General features: G+C 42.4%; 1 long non-coding RNA gene across 2 annotated transcripts; it reads left to right on the top strand.

The window, feature by feature from the left end:
• Positions 1-5: 5 nt before the first annotated feature.
• On the top strand, positions 6-20,453 carry LOC147342967 (uncharacterized). 2 transcript variants are annotated; one of them, XR_015156679.1, is made up of 3 exons: positions 6-297; positions 830-906; positions 16,290-20,453. It is a non-coding gene; the product is annotated as an uncharacterized LOC147342967 (long non-coding RNA). The 2 variants fall into 2 exon arrangements; XR_015156680.1 differs by having other exon boundaries at positions 8-293.
• The last annotated feature ends 246 nt before the right edge of the window (positions 20,454-20,699 follow it).

Genomic DNA, 20,699 nt, shown 5'->3' with positions numbered 1-20,699 from the left:
GGCGCGTGCTCGTCCCCACCCCTTCGTAGCGTCACGGCGCGTGGCCATCCGGTGCCGCCCTACCAGTGACTGGGGCCGCGGAGGGGCGGGCCTCGGCGTGACGAATCGCTCTGGGGCGGGCTCTACCTCTCGTAGGGAGCTCGGGATGCGCGAGACGTGGCAGCGCTGCAGCCCAATGGGTGGGGTAGGGTTCTGGAGTCTAGCAGCGAAACTAGGCGCTCGATCTCGCGGCTTCAGATACGAGTGCATGTTTTTCTAGACGCTCGGGGAAAGTCAGAAGTGGCGACCAGCGGGTAGGTAGGTTCTCGGAAGCAAGAGTTGACCTGAGAGCCCTCGACCTAAGATGGATTTCCGTAAGCTTCAGCGTTATGTCACAGTGCCCCTGGGATAACCTGTTTTCTAGAAGAACAGCTAATATTCATTGAGTACTTAAGTTCCTGTTCATTGAGTACTTTGCACGCCTCATCTCATTTGACCCTCGTCACAGCCCTGTGAAGCCTATACTATTGTTATCCTCAGTTTACAAATGAGAGAATCAAAGTTCGTAATACTCTGGTAACCAAACCCAAGTTCATACCCTAGTGAAGTGAAGTCGCTCAGTCGTGTCCGACTCTTTGCGACCCCATGGACTGTAGCCTATCAGGCCTCTCCGTCCATGGGATTCTCCAGGCAAGAATACTGGAGTGGGTTGCCATTTCCTTCTCCAGGAAGTGGCAAAGCACTTCCAAACCAAAACATTGGTTCCTGTTATACTGTCATTCACTTGCATTTCCCCATTTAATTATGAGGACAGCCGTATGAGACTGGTATTATTGCTCTCATCTTACAGGTAAGAAAATTGAGTCATATGGAAAGATGAATGATGCTTTTGGATGAGAAGATGCAATATAACGGTCTCAATTTTCTGTAAGTAAAATTACAAATTTAACATAATTCTTATAAAAGTACAAATAGGATTAATTAAACTCCCTGTTTGTTCCTAAAACTCAAATGGAAAAATAAACAAGAATAGTAGAAAACAGTCTGTGAAAAAGAACGTGGAGGGGGATCTAGCACTCAGATATTAAAACATTGTCAGTTCAGTTCAGTCGCTCAGTCTTGTCCGACTCTTTGCGACCCCATGGACTGCAGCATGCCGGGCTTCCCTGTCCATCATCAACTCCTGGAGCCACTCAAACTCACGTCCATCACGTCTGTGATGCCATCCAACCGTCTCAGATTCTGTCATCCCCTTCTCCTCCCTCCTTCAGTCTTTCCCAGCATCAGGGTCTTTTCTAATGAGTCACTTCTTCACATCAGGTGGCCAAAATATTGGAGCTTCAGCTTCAGCTTTAGCATAGTCCTTCCAATGAATATTCAGGACTGACTTCCTTTAGGATGGACTGGTTGGATCTCCTTGCAGTCCAAGGGACTCTCAAGAGTCTTCTCCAATACCACAGTTCAAAGGCATCAATTCTTCTGTGCTCAGCTTTCTTTATAGCCTCAGCTCTTTATAGTCTCAACTCTCCTGGAATAGAGAAGGTCTTTCTGTTTGTGACTGAAAATCCAGAAGCCATAAAAGATTGATAAATTCAACCACAGAAAAATTAAAATACCTTGTATGGCAAAATAGCAATAATGATGACACCATAAACTCAAAAGATTGATAATAAGTTGAGAAAAAAATAGGTGTAATCTCATCATTGTTGTTGCTGTTAGTCACCTAATCATGTCTGACCTTTTTATGACCCCAGGGACTATAGCCTTCCAGGCTCCTCTGTCCATGGTATTACCCAGCAAGAATATTGGGGTGGGTTGCCATTTCCTTCTCCAGGGGATCTTCCTCACCCAGGGATCAAACCTGCTTCTCCTGAATTGGCAGGTGGATTCTTTACCACTGAGCCACGAGGAAAGCTGTAATTACATCATAGGCAAGTGAAAATTTTATATGAAAAAGATTTTCTAAAAAAATAGGTAAGGAGAGAATCAGATGATTACCAGGGAAGGAAATGTAAGTGGCTCTTAATCATAATAAACTCACAATAAAAATACAGGTTACAGAAAGTAATAAAAGTTAATAAATTTAAAACTCAGTGAGATGCTATTTATTTAACTTATATGCAAAGTACATCATACGAAATGCTGGGCTGGATGAAGCACAAGCTGGAATCAAGATTGCCGGGAGAAATATCAATAACTTCAGATATGCAGATGACACCACCCTTATGGCAGAAAGTGAAGAGGAACTACAGAGCCACTTGATGAAAGTGAAAGAGGAGAGTGAAAAAGTTGGCTTAAAACTCAACATTCAAAAGACTAAGATCATGGCACCCAGTCCCACCACTTCATGGCAAATAGATGGGGAAACAATGGAAATAGTGAGAGACTTTATTTTTCTGGGCTCAAAAATCACTGCAGATGGTGGCTGCAGCCATGAAATAAAAGATGATTGCTCCTTGGGAAAAAAGCTATGACCAACCCAGACAGTGTTTTAAAAAGGAGAGACATTACTTTGCCGACAAAGGTCTGTCTGGTCAAAGCTATGGTTTTTCCAGTAGTTGTGTATGGATGTGAGAGTTGGACCGTAAAGAAAGCTGAGTGCTGAAGAACTGATGCTTTTGAACTGTGGTGGTGGAGAAAACTCTTGAGAGTCCCTTGGACTGCAAGGAGATCCAACCAGTCCATCCTAAAGGAAATCAGTCTTGAATATTCATTGGAAGGACTGATGCTAAAGCTGAAGCTCCAATACTTTGGCCACCTGATGCAAAGAGCTGACTCATTGGAAAAGACCCTGATGCTGGGAAAGATTGAAGGCAGGAGGAGAAGGGGATGACAAAGGATGAGATGGTTGGATGGCATCACCGACTCGATGGACATGAGTTTGAACAAGCTCTGGGAGTTGGTGATGTACAGGGAAACCTGGCGTGCTGCAGTCCATGGGGTTGCAAAGAGTCGGACACAACTGAGCAACTGAACTGACTGACTGAGATAACATCTTCACTCAGGTTGGCAAATGTCAGCCTGTTTACTGGTGGTGAAGCTACTGTCAAGGAAGGCCCCACCAAAATGCCATTTGGAAAAGACCTGAAAGACATCTGGGGGTGAAATGTTCCAGGCTAACAGCAGAGCATGTGCAGAGGTCCCAAAGAGGAGTGTGCATGGCAGGTTCCAGGAGCAGCTGGGAGGCCAGCATAGCCAGGCAGGGCATCAAGGGAAATTGTAGCAGGAGATGAGGTGATAAAAGTGTGGGGCAGGCGGTTTAAGAATTGAGAAGGTGTGGGGAGCGAGCTCCGCCCCTGGCAAAGGTCATGAGGAAGGAGGCTTGGCATACGCAAAGGCGGGATCAAGCCTCAGGAGTCTCCCTGGAAATTCTCGAGCAATCTACCCCCAAAACCAGAGTCTGCCTACTTTCTGCTTTGTGCTGTCATCTACACCTCTGACTTTACGGGGGGCTGTCCCCCACTACCTCTCTCTGAAAAAAGAGTTAGCTTACAGCTCCAGTTAATAATTCTTGGGTGTGACAGTGTTTCAACACACAAACTCCTTTGGAAGTCCTCTAGCCTGCCTGAATAGGTTTTTTCCGGCAACATGTGATTGTTCAGAGCCTCCCAACTGTGAGAGGCAGGAGATGTTCTAAACTGTCTAAACACAGATTCCTTTGAGTAGTTAAAAGATTGATTAGAAATTGTATTGGTGAAGGGTTTTTCACTTGTTGGGCCAATGTTTGCTGCTAAGTCTCCATATCCCTTACCTACTGTGTCCTTGGCGGTGTATTGATTGATATAATGGGTGTATAGAAATGTAAGCAGTTGCCTCAATGTTTGTAATCTTGGACCCTTGAGTTAATTCTTTTCTTGATTGAGCCCACCTCACCTTTGCCCTATAGGAATGCAACTTTCTCCAATGCTTTTTGGAGGCTGGTGCCTGACTTTAGAATAATCACCTTTAGAGAAAAATAAGTTTCTTAAAATGTTAACAGGCTTCCTGGCCAGAAGATGATGTAAATCACCTAAACTTTTGCATATGATAAGTTTGAAAGCCTGACTTCGATAAGGATCAGGAACTGCTGTCTTTGCATGCCTCTACCCCTTCCCCCATTATCCTCTATGCACAACTTAAGGTATAAAACTGCTTTGGAAAATAAAGTATCTCCTTTTGTTCACCGGAATTTGGTGTCCCCATGTCGTTCTTTCTTTCACCTTCTAGCTGAATTTTTCCTCTGAGGCAGGGAAGCTTGTCAAGCCTACTAATTTTGCCTGGGCTTCTAAGATCCGACCGGGGAGGCCTTAGTGTCTCCTCTCCTTCAGGAGAACGGGAGGACGCCTGCGGCCTTCGTAGGTGACATTAATTCCCTGCTTTGGAATTTTATTCAGTCTCTTTTCTCCACTGAATTTCCTCACTGAGCTATCCTTATTTCAGCCTCTTTTCTTCACTGAATTTTACTGAGCTATCCTTATTCCATTACTCTTTATATCCTTAATTAACGTTTAATTAAGCAATTGTTTCCTGATCTTCGCCTACGCCGTCTCTCCTTCGAATACCCTGGATCAGCCGGGTCTGGTCCTCGGCAAGAAGGTTCTGAGACTACCTAAGGAGTTATCCAGGCACACTTCCATGGATACTGGCAAACACGAGACTCCTGGGGCAGAGAAAAAGGATTTTATTACCTCAACCAAAGCAAGTAACATGAGCTTCATGTTGATGTGTTTTGCACTTGCCCTCCACCAAGTTCTTCAGGGGTGATGCAGAGCAGCCCAGAATGGGTTTGGATCACAGCTGAAGAACCCAGAGCTTAGGGAACCCCCGTCTTTCATAATGGACTTCAGGCAAACTTGGCTGACTTTTGACCCAGATAGAGACAGTATTACACTGGCTAGCATAGAGACCTATCTCCTGCCCAGATGGAGACTCTTTTCCAAGGCTGTTCTTTATCTAAACATCCCTGGAAAAAAAAAAAGATAGTTGAAATAAAGGCTTCTAGTACCTCTGCTACAAAAAGTGCAGAAATATGAGCGATTCGTGGAGAGTTGTCTCTCAATAGGGGCAAACCTTTAGAGCCTTGTAGGCCACTGTGAGGATTTCGCTTTTATTGTGAGTGATCTGGAGATGGAGGGGTTTTGTTGAGTTTTATGTAATTCTCCTCCCCATTCTAGTCTTATTCCCCTACGCGTGCTCAACATTAGGTAGACAGGAACTCAGAAACTGAAATGGAGACTGAAACGCACCTGTGTTAGTCTGAGTTCTCCAGAGAAAAAGAACCAATAGAGTACATAGATCTGTATAAGCGGAGATTTATTAAGGAGCAGGTTCACTTGGTGATGGAAGCCAGGAAGTCCCACCATCTGCAGGCTGAAGAGTCAGAAAAGTTGGTGAAATTATTCAGTCTGAGTGTGAAGGCCTGAGAATCAGAGGGCTGTTGGTGTAAGTCTTGGAGTCTGAAGGCTGTGGAACAAGGAACTCTGATGCCCAAAGGCAGGAAGGTAGATGTTCCAGCTCAAGAAGTGAGAGAGATTTTACCCTTCCTTTGTGTCTTTGTTCCGCTTGCGCTTTCTGCAGATGGATGATGCCCATTGACGGTGGTGAGGGCACAGCTCTTTACTTTGTGTACTGAACCAAATGCTAATTTCTTCCAGAAACACAGACACACCGAGAAATAATGTTTCACCAGTTATCTGGATGTTTTTTAGTCCAGTCAAGTCGACAATAAAAATTAACCACTTACTGAAATTGTCAGCATGGAGGCCATGGATGACCTTGATACATGCAGTTTCAGGGGAGTAACAGGGATGGATGCTGGACTGGAGTGACCTAAGGAGAGGCCAGGAGGGGAAGAAAGGGGGCAGTGACACGAGACAGCGCCATTTGAAATGTGGCTATGAAGGAGAGGAGAGACCGGGGAGCGAAAGGGCATGGATGATGAAAATTAGTGATTCCTTCCTGCACTGAGCATGGTAAAAACTGGAAAACCATCTGTATTAATACATAAGTCATTCAACTCCTGAGAAGAATGTAAATGTTTAGCCTTTTGTTAGCCAGAGGAGTTCATATAATGCTAGAAAAATTGTTCTGAAAAGCAATCAATCTAAAATTTGAGGAGGTAAAAGTCTTAAGATTTCTAAGTGTTTTCCCTTTAACATAATCTAGAGTGTAATTTGGAAAAAATCTTAATTCTTAAGCTAATTGTATGTTCCCAATGTGTATACTGTTGGAGGGAATGTAAAATTGTGCAGCCCCTATAGAAATCAACAGGGGATTTGCTCAAGTATAGGAAATGCAATTACCATACAATCCAGGATTCCACTTCTGAGTATATAACTTACAGAATTGAAAACAGAGTCTCAAAGAAATGTTTGTACACTGATGTTCCCAGCAATAGTGTTCGCAACAGCCAAGAGGTGGAAGCAACCCAAGTGTCCATCGATGGATAAATGGATAAACAAAATGTCATATTATTCAGCCTTAAAAAGGAAGGAAATTCTGACAAATGCTACAACATGAGTGAACTTTGGGGACATGCTAAGTGAAATAAGCCACAAAAAGACAAATACTATATGATTCCATTTATACTAGGTACTAGTATAGGTACTGAGAACTAGAATTCTCAGATTTGCAGAGACAGAAGGTAGAAGGGTGGTTACCATGGCCTGGGAGGGGGCAAGAATGGGGAATTATTTAAGGGTTATGGTGGCAGTCCTGCCGATGCATGAGACAGGTTCAATCCCTGGGTCGGGAAGATCCCCTGGAGGAGGGAATGGAAATTCACTCCAATATTCTTGCCTGAAGAATCCCATGGACAGAGGAGCCTGGGGGACTACAGTCCATAGGTTCACAAAGAATCAGATACAACCGATGAGACTTAGCACACACATAGTTTCAGTTTTGCAAGGTGAAAAGAATGCTGGAGATCTGTTGTACAACACCGGGAATGTGCTCAACACTACTAAACTGTACAGAACACTTAAAAATGGTTAAGATGGTAAATGCATGTTACGTGTATTTTACCACAATTTTTAAAAACATTTTTTTCTTTCACTTGGTATCCCTAGCACCTTCGTCTTTCTGTGTGTGGTCTGACTTGGCATTTCCATTTTTTTCAGGGTTATTCCCTTTCTCACCACTGTCAGCTTTTCCTCCTTTGTTTTTGGGTCCCTTTTCTCCCTTCTTTGCAGGAGTCTTTTCAGGCTTGGTTTCTGTCTTTGGAGGGTCAGGTTTAGCAGATAATCTTGCTCCTGTTCATATTACAGAGTTAACTCAACACTTACAGCATACTATCTTAATATTAGTAGAATAATTAATAGTAGTTTTTAATTAAAAAGCATTAGTTGAGGTCCCCAAGAAGCATTAAGGATACAACAAAATAAAGATTCCTTCCTTACATTGCGGAAATTCCAACCACCTCCATACCTGCAGAAAAGAAAAAGAAAAAAGCCTGAATACGGAGGCTTTTTTTCCTTTTTTTTTTTTCCCCAAATTACTTTATTTTTTTTTAAATTTTATTTTATTTTTAAACTTTACAATATTGTATTAGTTTTGCCAAATATCGAAATGAATCCGCCACAGGTATACATTTGTTCCCCATCCTGAACCCTCCTCCCTCCTCCCTCCCCTTTTTTTACTTTTTTTAACAAAATTAACTAGCCTATGATGACTGACTGAATTTAGTAAAATATTAAGTTAGTGTTCTCAGCTAACTCCAGAAATACACATTTTAGTTTGTGAATGCCCAATTATGGTCTTGTCTTGGTACATAAGTATTTCCCTTTAGGAAGCAATGAAAGAATTTGTATTTTGGATTAATTCATTCAATACTTATGAAGTACGTGATATATGTCAAGACATGTGCTAGGTGCTAGAAATACAGAGGGAAGCAAAAGAGACAGAGCCCCTAACCTCATGAAGCCTCATGAGGCTTAGAGTCTAGTGGCACTTGGGAATCACCTCCTAGATTTTGAATGGCCCCACTGGAGGACCCTCTAGCACCTCCAGAGAGCCTTGGACCCTGCTTCGGAAACCACTGCACAACTTGGTACTCCCCTCCACTGCCTCCCATGGCACACCCAGCAAATGCTTGTGGAACATGTCCAAATGACATACCATACCAAGATCACGTCAGTATTTATAGAGGAGTTATGCATTCAGTAAATATGGTTGGACATTTCCTAATGAGAAGAGTATGGTAGGGAGGGGGAAATATTATCAAACAGCACTGCAGATCACCAGGATTCCTAGAATTCTGTACCCATTACAGAAATAAGACAATAGTTGTTTCCAGCTGTAAAAACTGTTGGTGCCTCTCAAGGTTCTCCTAAAGTCCAGGGTCTCTAGCAAGTCCTTTCATTACCCAATCCTTGCCTACCTCTCTTGCCTGCCCCTCTTCTATTCTCCAACTTGTAGCCAGCATTCCAGCTACCTACAACACATTAGATTTCAGAAACATGTCATGTGTGCTTAAGAATGTGTTCAACAATACATTTGTATTACCTTTACACCAGTTTAAAAGAATGAGGTAGCATCTGGGACTTTCCTCGCAGTACATTAGATGAGAATCTGCCTACCAATGCAGGGGACTTAGGTTAGATCCCTGGCCCAGGAAGATTCCACATGCGTGAAGGAACTAAACCTGTGCACCACAATTACTGAGCCTGCACTCTAAAGCCCCTGAGCCACAACTACTGAAGTCCATGTTCATATGGACTACTGAAGCCCACCTAGAACCTGTGCTCTGCAACGAGAAGACATTGCAATCAAGAGCCTCACACTGCAACTAGAGATTAGTCCCAGCACTCTGAAACTAGAGAAAGCCTGCTCTAAGCGACAAAGACCCACTGCAACCAGAAATAAAATAAGTAAATAAACTATAAAAAAAGAATTAGGTAGCATCCATATGGAGAAGGAAATGGCAACCCACTCCAGTGTTCTTGCCCGGAGAATCCCAGGGACGGGGGAGCCTGGTGGGCTGCCGTCTATGGGGTCACACAGAGTCAGACACGACTGAAGTGACTTAGCAGCAGCAGCAGCATCCATAAATAACATGAAATTTCAAAATGTATATAATAACTATGATCCCATACATACTTAAAAATACTAAATTGTATATTTATATTCAGATATGTGTGTGTAAAAACATAAAGAAAAATCAAGAAGGATTCATACTAAACTGATAATAATGGTTAATCGTTAAGAAGGCAGTGAGATTGACAGCAAGCATGGAGGAATTTATCTGTAATTTTTTGAAATTTTAACATATAAAAATTTGTGTAAATAACCCTGTATGTGAGACAGCAAAAGAGACACAATGTATAGAACAGTCTTCTGGACTCTGGGAGAGGGCAAGGGCGGGACGATATGGGAGAATGGCATTGAAACATGTATATCATATGTGAAACGAATCACTGGTCCAGGTTCGATGCATGATACAGGGTGCTCGGGGCCGGTGCACTGGGATGACCCAGAGGGATGGGGTGGGGAGGGAGGGTTCAGGATGGGGAACACATGTACATCCATGGTGGATTCAAGTCAGTGTATGGCAAAACCAATACAATATTGTAAAGTAAAATAAACAGAGAAAAAAATTTGTGTAATTTAAAAAATAAAATACATTTAAAAATACATTAACTCAACAATATATTAAAAGGATTGTACACCATGATCAAATGGGATTTATCCCTGGGATGTAAGGATGGTTCAATATCCACAAATCAGTCAGTGTGATACACCACATTAACAAATTACAGAATGAAAATCATATCATCTTAATAGATGCAGACAAAGCTTTTGACAGAATTCAACATCCACTTATAAAAATTCTCAACAAAGTGGGTATAGACTGAACAAACCTGAACATAGTAAAGTCCATATGTGATAAACCTACAGCCAACATCAAATTCAATGATGAAAAGCTAAGTTGCTATTGTTCTTTAGTCATGTCTGACTCTTTGCCCCCCGCCCCCTATAGACTGCAGCACGCCGGGCTTCCCTGTTCATTATCTGCTGGAGTTTGCTCAGATTCATGTCCATTGAGTCAGTGTTGCTATCTAACCATCTCATCCTCTGTCACCCCCTTTTCCTTTTGCCTTCAGTCTTTCCCAGCATCAGGGCCCCTTCCAATGAGTTGGCCCTTTGCATCAGGTGGCCAAAGAAGTGAAGCTTCAGCATTGGTCCTTCCAATGAATATTCAGGACTGAATTCCTTTAGGATTGACTGATTTGATTTCCTCACTGTCCAGAGATCAGATCAGATCAGTCACTCAGTCGTGTCCAACTCTTCGTGACCCCATGAATCGCAGCACGCCAGGCCTCCCTGTCCACCACCAACTCCCGGAGTTCACTGAGACTCACGTCCATCGAGTCAGTGATAGCATCCAGCCATCTCATCCTCTGTCGTGCCCTTCTCCTCCTGCCCCCAATCCCCCCCAGCATCAGAGTCTTTTCCAATAAGTCAACTCTTCGCATGAGGTGGCCAAAGTACTGGAGTTTCAGCTTTAGCATCATTCCTTCCAAAGAAATCCCAGGGCTGATCTCCTTCAGAATGGACTGGTTGGATCTCCTTGCAGTCCAAGGGACTGTCAAAAGTCTTCTCTAGCACCACAATTCGAAAGCATCAATTCTTTTAATCTTAATTTTATTTTATTTTTAAACTTTACATAATTGTATTAGTTTTGCCAAATATCAAAATGAATCCACCACAGGTAAACATGTGTTCCCCATCCTGAACCCTCCTCCCTCCTCCCTCCCCATACCATCCCTCTGGGTCGTCCCAGTGCACCAGCCCCAAGCATCCAGTATCGTGCATCGAACCTGGACTGGCATCTCGTTTCATACATGATATTTTACATGTTTCAATGCTATTCTCCCAAATCTTCCCACCCTCTCCCTCTCCCTCAGAGTCCATAAGACTGTTCTATACATCACTGTCTCTTTTGCTGTCTCGTACACAGGGTTATTGTTATAATTCTTCGGCACTCAGCCTTCTTTATAGTCCAACTCTCACATCTGTATATGACTACTGGAAAAACCATAGCTTTGACTATATGGAACTTCTTTGGCAAAGTGATGTCTCTGCTTTTTAATACACTGTCTAGGTTTATCATAGCTTTCCTTCCAAAGAGCAAGCATCTTTTAATTTTATGGCTGTAGTCACTGTTCACAGTGATATTAGAGCCCAAGAAAATGAAACCTGCAACTGTTTCCACTTTTTCCCCTTCTATTTGCTGTGAAGTGATAGGACTGGATGCCATGATCTTAGGTTTTGAATGCTGAGTTTTAAGCCAGCTTTTCCACTCTCCTCTTTCACCCTCATCAAGAGTATCTTTAGTTCCTATTCTGCCTTTACAGTGATATTATCTGCATATCTGAGGTTGCTGATATTTCTCTCGGCAGTCGTGATTCCAACTTCTGATTTGGCATTTCATCTAAGATCAGGAACAGGACAAGGATACCCACTAGATGAATACATAGAGCCTATACCCTCAGGCCCAACACTTAGGAAGTGTTCACAAATGGGAGCTATTATCATTGCTGCTGTTGCTGTGGTAGATGTTTGCTGGGTTATCTCATGCTAATCTAAAACCCCATGAGAAATTTTTCCTGATCTCTGAGACTTATGACTAGAGCATTAGTTTCAAACATAGGGGTATGTTTGAATCACCGGGGGAACTGGTTAAAAATCAGATTTTGGGGCCTAGTCCCTTCCAGTCCTTATTCAGATGCTTTTGAACTGTGGTGTTGGAGAAGATTCTTGAGAGTCCCCTGGACTGCAAGGAGATCCAACCAGTCCATTCTAAAGGAGATCAGCCCTGGGATTTCTTTGGAAGGAATGATGCTAAAGCTGAAACTCCAGTACTTTGGGCACCTCATGCGAAGAGTTGATTCATTGGAAAAGACTCTGATGCTGGGAGGGATTAGGGACAGGAGGAAAAGGGGACGACAGGATGAGATGGCTAGATGGCATCACCGACTCAATGGACGTGAGTTTGAGTGAACTCTGGGAGATGGTGATGGACAGGGAGGCCTCGCATGCTGTGATTCCTGGGGTCGCAAAGAGTCGGACACGACTGAGCGACTGAACTGAACTGAAAGATACATACATATATATATAGTTAATATATATATGTATATTATTTATATATATATATATACATATATATATAGAGAGAGAGAGAGAGAGAGAGAGAAGCCCCCTGCCACTAGCTGTGCTGAGCACTGTCCATTGGTGTCCTTTTCCTACTTTACTTGATTTTCTTAAAAAAAACTTTAAATTAAATCTTATACATGCTTTTAGAAAAACAAACCAAAGAACATCAGTTCAGTTCAGTCGCTCAGTCATGTCAGACTCTTTGAGACCCCATGGACTGCAGCACGCCAGGCCTCCCAATCCATCACCAACTCCTGGAGTTTACTTAAACACATGTCCGTTGTGTCAGTGATATCCAAACATCTCATCCTCTGTTGTCCCCTTCTCCTCCTGCCTTCAGTCTTTCCCAGAATCAGGGTCTTTTCCAATGAGTCAGCTCTTCGCATCAGGTGGCCAAAGTATTGGAGCTTCAGCTTCAGCATTAGTCCTTCCAATGAATATTCAGGACTGATTTCCTTTAGGATGGACTGGTTGGATCTCCTTGCAGTCCAAGGGACTCTCAAGAGTTTTCTCCAACACCACAGTTCAAAAGCATCAATTCTTCGGTGCTCAGCTTTCTTTTATGGTCCACCTCTCCATACATGACTACTGGAAAAACCAAAGCTTTGACTAGACAGACATTTGTTGGCAAAGTAATGTCTCTGCTTGTTAATATTCTGTCCAGACTGGTCATAACTTTTCTTCCAAGGAGCAAGCATCTTTTAATTTCATGGCTCCAGTCACTATCTGCAGTGATTTTGGAGCCCAAGAAAATAAAGTCTCTCACTGTTTCCATTGTTTCCCCATCTGTTTGCCATGAAGTGATGGGACCTGATGCCATGATCTTAGTTTTCTGAATGTTGAGATTTAAGCCAACTTTTTCACTCTCCTATTTCATTTTCGTCAAGAGGCTTTTTATTTCTTCTTTGCTTTCTGCCATAAGGGTGGTGTCATCTGCATATCTGAGTTTATTAATATTTCTCCCAGCAATCTTGATTCCAGCTTGTGCTTTATCCAGTCCAGCATTTCTCATGATGTACTCTGCATGTAAGTTAAATAAGCAGGGTGACAGTATACAGCTTTAACATACTCCTTTCCCGATTTGGAACCAGTCTGTTGTTCCATGTCCACATCTAACTATTGCTTCTTGACCTGCACACAGATTTCTCAGGAGGCAGGTCAGGTGGTCTGGTAGTCCCATCTCTTTCAGAATTTTCCACAGTTTGTTGTGATCCACACAGTCAATGCTTTGGTGTAGTCGATAAAGCAGAAATAGATGTTTTCCTGGAACTCTCTTGCTTTTTTGATAATCCAGCAGATGTTGGCAATTTGATCTCTGGTTCCTCTGCCTTTTCTAAATCCAGCTTGAACATCTGGAAGTTCACAGTTCATGGACTGTTGAAGCCTGGCTTGCAGAATTTTGAGCATTACTTTGATAGCATGTAAGATGAGTGCAATTATTTGTGCAGTAGTTTGAGCATTCTTTGGCATTGCCTTTCTTTGGGATTGGAATGAAAACTGACCTTTTCCAGTCCTGTGGCCACTCCTGAGTTTTCCAAATTTGCTGGCATATTGAGTGCAGCACTTTCACAGCATCATCTTTTAGGATTTGAAATAGCTCAACTGGAATTCTATCACCTCCACTAGCTTTGTTTGTAGTGATGCTTCCTAAGGCCCACTTTACTTCACATTCCAGGATGTCTGGCTCTAGGTGAGTGATCACACCTTTGTGATTATCTGGGTTGTGAAGATCTTTTTTGTATGGTTCTTCTGTGTATTCTTGCCACCTCTTCTTAATAACTTTTGTTTCTGTTAGGTCCATACCATTTCTGTCCTTTATTGTGCCCATCTTTGCATGAAAAGTTCCCTTGGTATCTCTGATTTTTTTGAAGAGATCTCTAGTCTTTCCCATTCTGTTGTTTTCCTCTATTTTTTTGCACTGATCACTGAGGAAGGCTTTCTTATCTCTTCTTGCTATTCTTTGGAACTCTGCATTCAAATGGGTATATCTTTCCTTTTCTCCTTTGCCTTTTGCTTCTCTTTTTTTCATAGCTGTTTATAAGGTCTCCTCCTTATATAGCTGTTTATAAAACAACCATTTTGCCTCTTTGCATTCCAAAGAGCCTAGAAGCTTACAAAGTGGAAGGAAACTCCTTGGGCCTGACTCCTTCCATACAGAACTCATTCCTACTCCCTGAGATAACGGTTGTTGGCTGTGGTTAACTTTTGTCTGTTTGTCCCCAGAAATCGTCTATACTCATACAAGCAGATCCATTAACGTATCTCTTTCACCACCCTATCAATACTTTCTTTGTGAAAAAAACACAAAGAGGATCGTAGGATAGAGCAAAATTGACAAAAGTTTTTGGTAAAGGGTCAAGCAGTAAATATTTTTGACTTTGCAGGTCATATGGTCTCTATCCCAACAATTAAATTCTCTCTCCATTGTAGCTAGAAGTCAGTCACAGCAATTCATAAATGAACGGTGTGCCTGTGTTCCAGTAAAATGTTTTTACCAAACCTCCAGCAGGCTGGATCTGGCCCCCAGGGCGTAGCTGGCAGCTGTTGAGTACTACAACTTTCTCCTTTCACTTGGATTTTTTTTTTAACATCTTTTCCATATCAGCACATGCAGTGATGTCATTGACTGCTACATGGCATGAATATTTAGCCATTCCTCAACTGGACTGCTGGATATTTTTTCCAGGTTTCGTTATAATAAACAAAGCTGCCATAGGCTGTATGCCTGGTTGGCTATTCTTAGTCAACTAGCATGAATTCTTATAGCAGAACTGGTGACTCAAAGGGTCAAGATAAATTTAAAATTTTGATAGAACAAGCCAAATTGTTCTCAGGCTTTTTAAAAAAAATTCAGATTGCCACATACCCTTGTGATTTTTATTGCTTAATCTTATTCCTGGTGAATATTTTCTGTTAACGGTTTTGTAATAACTAAAGGAAAGATCCCAGAGACAGAAGGACCAATAAACTCTGTGGCAGTTGACTCGACTTAATAACTCTTCAGTAAATGCTTGCCATCATGAAGTAATTTGCACAGCTTTCTTATCAGTGTATGGAGAAGGAAATGGCAACCCAATCCGGTACTCTTGCCTGGAGAACTTCATGGACTGGGGAGCCTGGTGGACTACAGTCCATGGGGTCTCAGAGTCGGACATGACTGAGCAACTTCACCTTCACCTTGTCAGTGTAAAGGCAAATTCCCTGTGGCCCAAAAGTGAGGACAGCTGTTCTCAAGGTAAAGAACATTCTGTGCAAAAGCACACTAGAAGCCTGTGCATAGCAAATATACTGATTAGACAGGACTTAATTGCCATTACAGGTGCAGCATATGCAGGCCTGGGCTCAGGGATGGTGAAAATGAATTTTGAATTTCCAATCAGAGGTCTCATTTGGGCCCTTTATATAACTGGGCCAATGCTTCAGATTACCTTACCTGAAAAAAAAAAATGCATTGATCATGCAGTGTTGCTGAGGGTACAATATTAAAATTTTTTTTAATTTTATATTGGAGTACAGTTGATTTACAATGTTGTGTGTTTCAGATGTACAGCAAAGTGATTCAGTTATACATGTATCCATTCTTTTTCACATTATTTTCCCCTATCGGTTATTATAGAATATTGAGAGTTCCCTGTACTGTACAGCAGGTTCTTATTATCTGTTTTATATATATAAATAATGTTTTATCACTTTTATACACAGTAGTGGGTATATGGACTCCCCGATGGCTAGGTGGGTAAAGAATCCACCAGCAGTACAGGAGACACGAGACGTGGGTTTGATCCCTGGGTTGGGAAGATCCCCTGCAGGAGGCGTGGCAGTCCACTCCAGTATTCTTGCCTGGAGAATCCCATGGACTGAGGAGCCTAGCAGGTTACAGTCCAAAGGGGCGCAAAGAGTCAGACACGACTGAGTGACTAAGCACACACCAGTGGGTGTATGATAATCCCAATCTCCTAATTTATCCCTCTTCTTCACCTTTCCCCTTTGGTAACCACAAGCTTGTTTTCTAAGTCTGAGAGTCTGTTTCTGTTTAAAATGAGTTCATTTGTATCATTTTTTTAAGATTCCACATATGATACTTGTCTTTGTCTGATTTACTTCACTAAGTATGATAATCTCTAGGTCCATCTGTGTTGCTACAGCTGGCATTATTTCCTTCTTTTTTTATGGTTAAGAGCCTCCTGATGAAAGTGAAAGAAGAGAGTGAAAAAGTTGGCTTAAAACCCAACATTCAAAAAAAAAAAAACATTCAGAAAACTAAGATCATGGCATCCAGTCCCATCACTTCATGGCAAATAGATGGGGAAACAATGGAAACAGTGAGAGACTTTATTTTGGGGGGCTCCAAAATCACTGCAGATGGTGGCTGCAGCCATGAAATTAAAAGACTTCCTCCTTGGAAGAAAAGCTATTGACCTACCTAGACAGCATATTAAAAAGCAGAGACATTACTTTGCCAACAAAGGTCCATCAAAGCTATGGTTTTTCCAGTAGTCATGTATGGATGTGAGAGCTGGACTATAAAGAAAGCTGAGCGCCAAAGAATTGATGCTTTTGAACTGTGGCATTGGAGAAGACTCTTGAGTCTCCCTTGGACTGCAAGGAGATCCAACCAGTCCATCCTAAAGGAAATCAGTCCTGAATATTCAGTGGAAGGACTGATGCTGAAGCTGAAACTCCAATACTTTGGCCACCTGATGCGAAGAGCTGACTCATTGGAAAAGACCCTGATGCTGAAAACGATTGAAGGCAGGAGGAGAAAGGGATGGCAGAGGATGAGATGGTTGGATGGCATTACTGACTATGGACATGAGTTTGAGCAAGCTCTGGGAGTTGCTGATGGACAGGGAAGCCTGGCATGCTGCAGTCCCTGGGGTTGCAGAGTCTTACACGACTGAGCGACTGAACTGAACTGAATATTCCATTGTATATCTGTATGTGGAGAAAGAAGTATTACATCGTCTTTTCCCATTCCTCTGTCAGAGGATGTCCAGGTTGCTTCCATGTCTTGACTATTGTAAATAGTGCTGCAGGGAACATTGGAGTGCATGTTTTCTTTTTGAATTATGGTTTTCTCCAGATTTACGCCCAAGAATGGGATTGGTGGGTCATATGGTAGTTCTATTTTTAGTTTTTATAGAAACCTCCATACTGTTTTCCATAGTGCTTGTACCAGTTTAAAAACACTCCCACCAGTAGTGTAGGAGGATACCCTTTTCTCCACACCCTCTAGAGTAGTTATGAACAACCAGTCTTCACTCAGCACCCGCTATGACCCTGGCACTGGGCTAAGTCCTTCACCTATTTCCTGCTACCCTGTGATGATGGTGATATCACCATTTTAGAGATAGGAATACTAATGCTCAAATAAGCCAAATCATTTAGCCACAGCAACATAGTCGCTCCTTTTGACTTCCAGGCCCATGGGGGATAAAAATGCAACTATATGCTGCATTGAAAACTGGCAGAAGCCTTGCAGAAAACAAAATAAGAGGAACAAAATGTCTGTATTCCATTTACAATCTACCCCTGGAAATTTATCCTTGGAAAATAATCCCAAAGGAAAAAAGTTATGCCTAAAGATACCAATAACAAAGAGCTAAAAAGTTTAACAAAGGAGAAATGATTAAGGAAATAATCAGCTTATGGATTAGTAAGTACATTTTTCTTTTTAAAAATTTTATTTATTTTTTAATTGAAGGATAATTGCTTTATAGAATTTTATTGTTTTCTGTCAAACCTCAGCATGAATCAGTCATAGGTATACATAATAATGACAGTGAAAACTAAGGAACGGTGTGAAATAGTGGGAAAACCCCTGATCTCAAAGTCAGGTAACTGGATTAAGTCATCACTTACCATTTGAGGGACCTTGGGTGAGTTACTTAGGTTCTCTGAGTCTCTTTTTTTCTCAAAAAGAAAAAAAGATTACTCCTCTGTGTATAAGATAAGGTTTCAGAGGATTTGCATTCCCACTGTATGTCAATAGTAACACTTTATTTCATGGTTAGGCATGGCCGTGAGGCCTGCATGAGCCAATGACCAAGAACGTCTATGGTGTGTGTCACTTCAGAGCATTTACTCAGCAGTGTGAGGCTCCAGCCCTTTCTCCCTCTGTGTGATGGTGACCGTCAGGAGAAAACAGACGTTAACGGGGGGCCAAGGCTGAGCTGTCACAGGGAGGACAGCTGCCCAGAGGCAGAGACGACTTTGTGAGGAGTGAGGAATGAACTTGTTTTCTTAAGCCACTGAGATTTGGTTAGTGCCAAACACAGGGGCCTATCCAGATGATGCGCCTAACCTCACCAGTCTGCTTATTACCACTTTCCCCACAGGACCTGAAACAGTGCCTGGCACAAAACCAAATCTCAAGAAATGTTTGTAGAATGACTGTTGTCCCAAGGGTTAGGCTTTCTTTGAGGCTTTAGTATGTAGATAACCCTTATCCAGCACCAGTGATGAAGAACTTTACAGATGCCTGAAGTTGTTATGGGTTATTCTGTCCCACAAAAATTCATATTTTGAATTCTTAACACCCAGTCCTCAGAAGGTGACCTATTTTGGAAATAGGATCATGATAGGTGTAATTAGTTCAGATGTGGTCATACTGGAGTCGAGTGGGCACCTAACCCAACATGACTTTTTTTTTTTGGTGTGCCATGCAGCTTACAGGATCTTAGTTCCTCAAGCAGGGATTGAACCTGGGTCCACGACATCAAAAGCGCCAAGTCCTAACCACTGGCCCGCCAGAGAAGTCCCCTGATGTTCTTATAGAAGGGGAAATTTGGAAATAAGCAGAGGGAGAATGCCTTGTCAAGATTAGGGTTATGCTGCCACAAGCCAGGAACTACCAAAAGCAGGGAGAGGCCTGGAATAACTCCTCCCTAGGGAGCACAGGCCTGCAGATACATGACCTCAGACTTCCAGCTTCCAGGACAGTAAGACAAAACATTTCTGTCGTTTAGCCCATCCAGTTTGTGGTACTCGGTTATTGCAGCCCCAGTAAGCAGGTACAAGAGTATTTTGCATTTCCTTACTTGACCAGAGGAGTGAAAGCTTTCTACAGAGGCGCTCGTAACAGAACTGTTGCTGACATTCCTTCCGACTAGTGTTCTGTCCCTTGTATCCCTTCCTTCCCATAAAATTGGGGTGGGTGATTTCCTATTTATTGGACCAGTACTTGTGAAGTCCCCTACTTTGCATCGTCTTTCATTAGAAAACAATTTTTATCTTAACAAATCACTTCAGAAACCACACGACTGAGGCAGCATTTAGAAACAACTTATAAAATAAGAGAAATGCTACTTAAGTCTGAATGCTGATGTTTCTGATTCTGGTCCAGACAATAAGACATAGACCTGTTTTTCCCTGCTTCTTCTGCTAAGCACAGCTAACAGCCCTGGAGATAGCGAGACACAACCAAAGAACTCTGAAAGCTGCTAAGAAGGCTTGCTAGTTTCGGAGCCCAGGACCGGAGAACAGCATTGACAGGGCACATACAGTCCCACCACGCAACAGGGGGAGAGCCCTTCTCAAACCCCAACCTCGCAACAGAAGGCGGCCCAGACAGGCTCACACCCCCGCCTGCACCTGTAGAGAATGGGGGTCCCCCTGGTGGGCATGCCACCACCTGGCAAGGGGGTCACTGACAACCCAGGTGGAAAGAAACAGCCAGGGAGGCACTCTCCTTCCCCACAAGGCCTGAGACTCCCCCTTTCCACCAAGAGTTACCAAGGTATGTGGGTGGACTGAGCCAGAGGGAGAAATCCAGTCATAATGGGTATACCAATTCAGGAAGCTTCTTTATCCCTGGAGCCTAAGACTCTCCTCCTTCACCCGTAGATACTTAGCCCTCTCAGGCAGCACCAGCAGGAACCAACAGAAACCCTACTGGCCGCAGATAAACCAAGCTGACCAAAATAACACTGCAAAGCTGCTGAAACTTAAACTGCCATTGAAACCACAGTCCACAAAAGTAGGCCAAGACCCATGTGCTAACTCTAAATAGGGTGATGCTCACTAAAAATAAAAAGATTTAAATGGGTCCTAGCATGTCCTAACATAATAGACAAAATGCCTAGGATATTATTAACAGTCACATATCATACCAACAACCAGGAAAATCACAAGTTGAATGAGAAAAGAGTCAATGGATGCCAATACTGAGATGAATCTTGACAAAGATTTTAAAGCAGTCATCTTAAAGCTGCGACTAGATTGCCAACTAGAAATTCTCTTGAAATAAGTTAAAAAATAAAAACTCCTGCAATGAAATAGAAGTTATAAAAAAGAACCAAATGGGCATCACAGAACTGAAAAATACTATAACAAAAGAAAAACTTGCTGGCTAGATTCACTATTAAGATTGGAGAAGACAAAAGATAGATTCAGTGAACTTGAGGATGGAATAATAGGACCAACCTGAAAGAGAAAGAAAAATAGACTGGGAGAAAAACAAGAGCCTACACGCCTGTGGGACAATAACAAAAGATCCAATGTTCATATTATCAGAGTCTCAGAGAGGCAAGTGTGGCTTGGGCTGAAAGAGTATTTGAAGAAATACAGTTGGAAAATCCCCAAATTTG

The sequence above is a fragment of the Bos grunniens genome, chromosome 28, assembly GCF_055505025.1.
Source record: "Bos grunniens cultivar Pamir isolate PY7600 chromosome 28, Bosgru_T2T1.0, whole genome shotgun sequence".
Lineage (NCBI taxonomy): Eukaryota > Metazoa > Chordata > Mammalia > Artiodactyla > Bovidae > Bos > Bos grunniens.
Note: the sequence above shows the minus strand (reverse complement) of the source record. Positions and strands in the feature narration are given on the sequence as shown.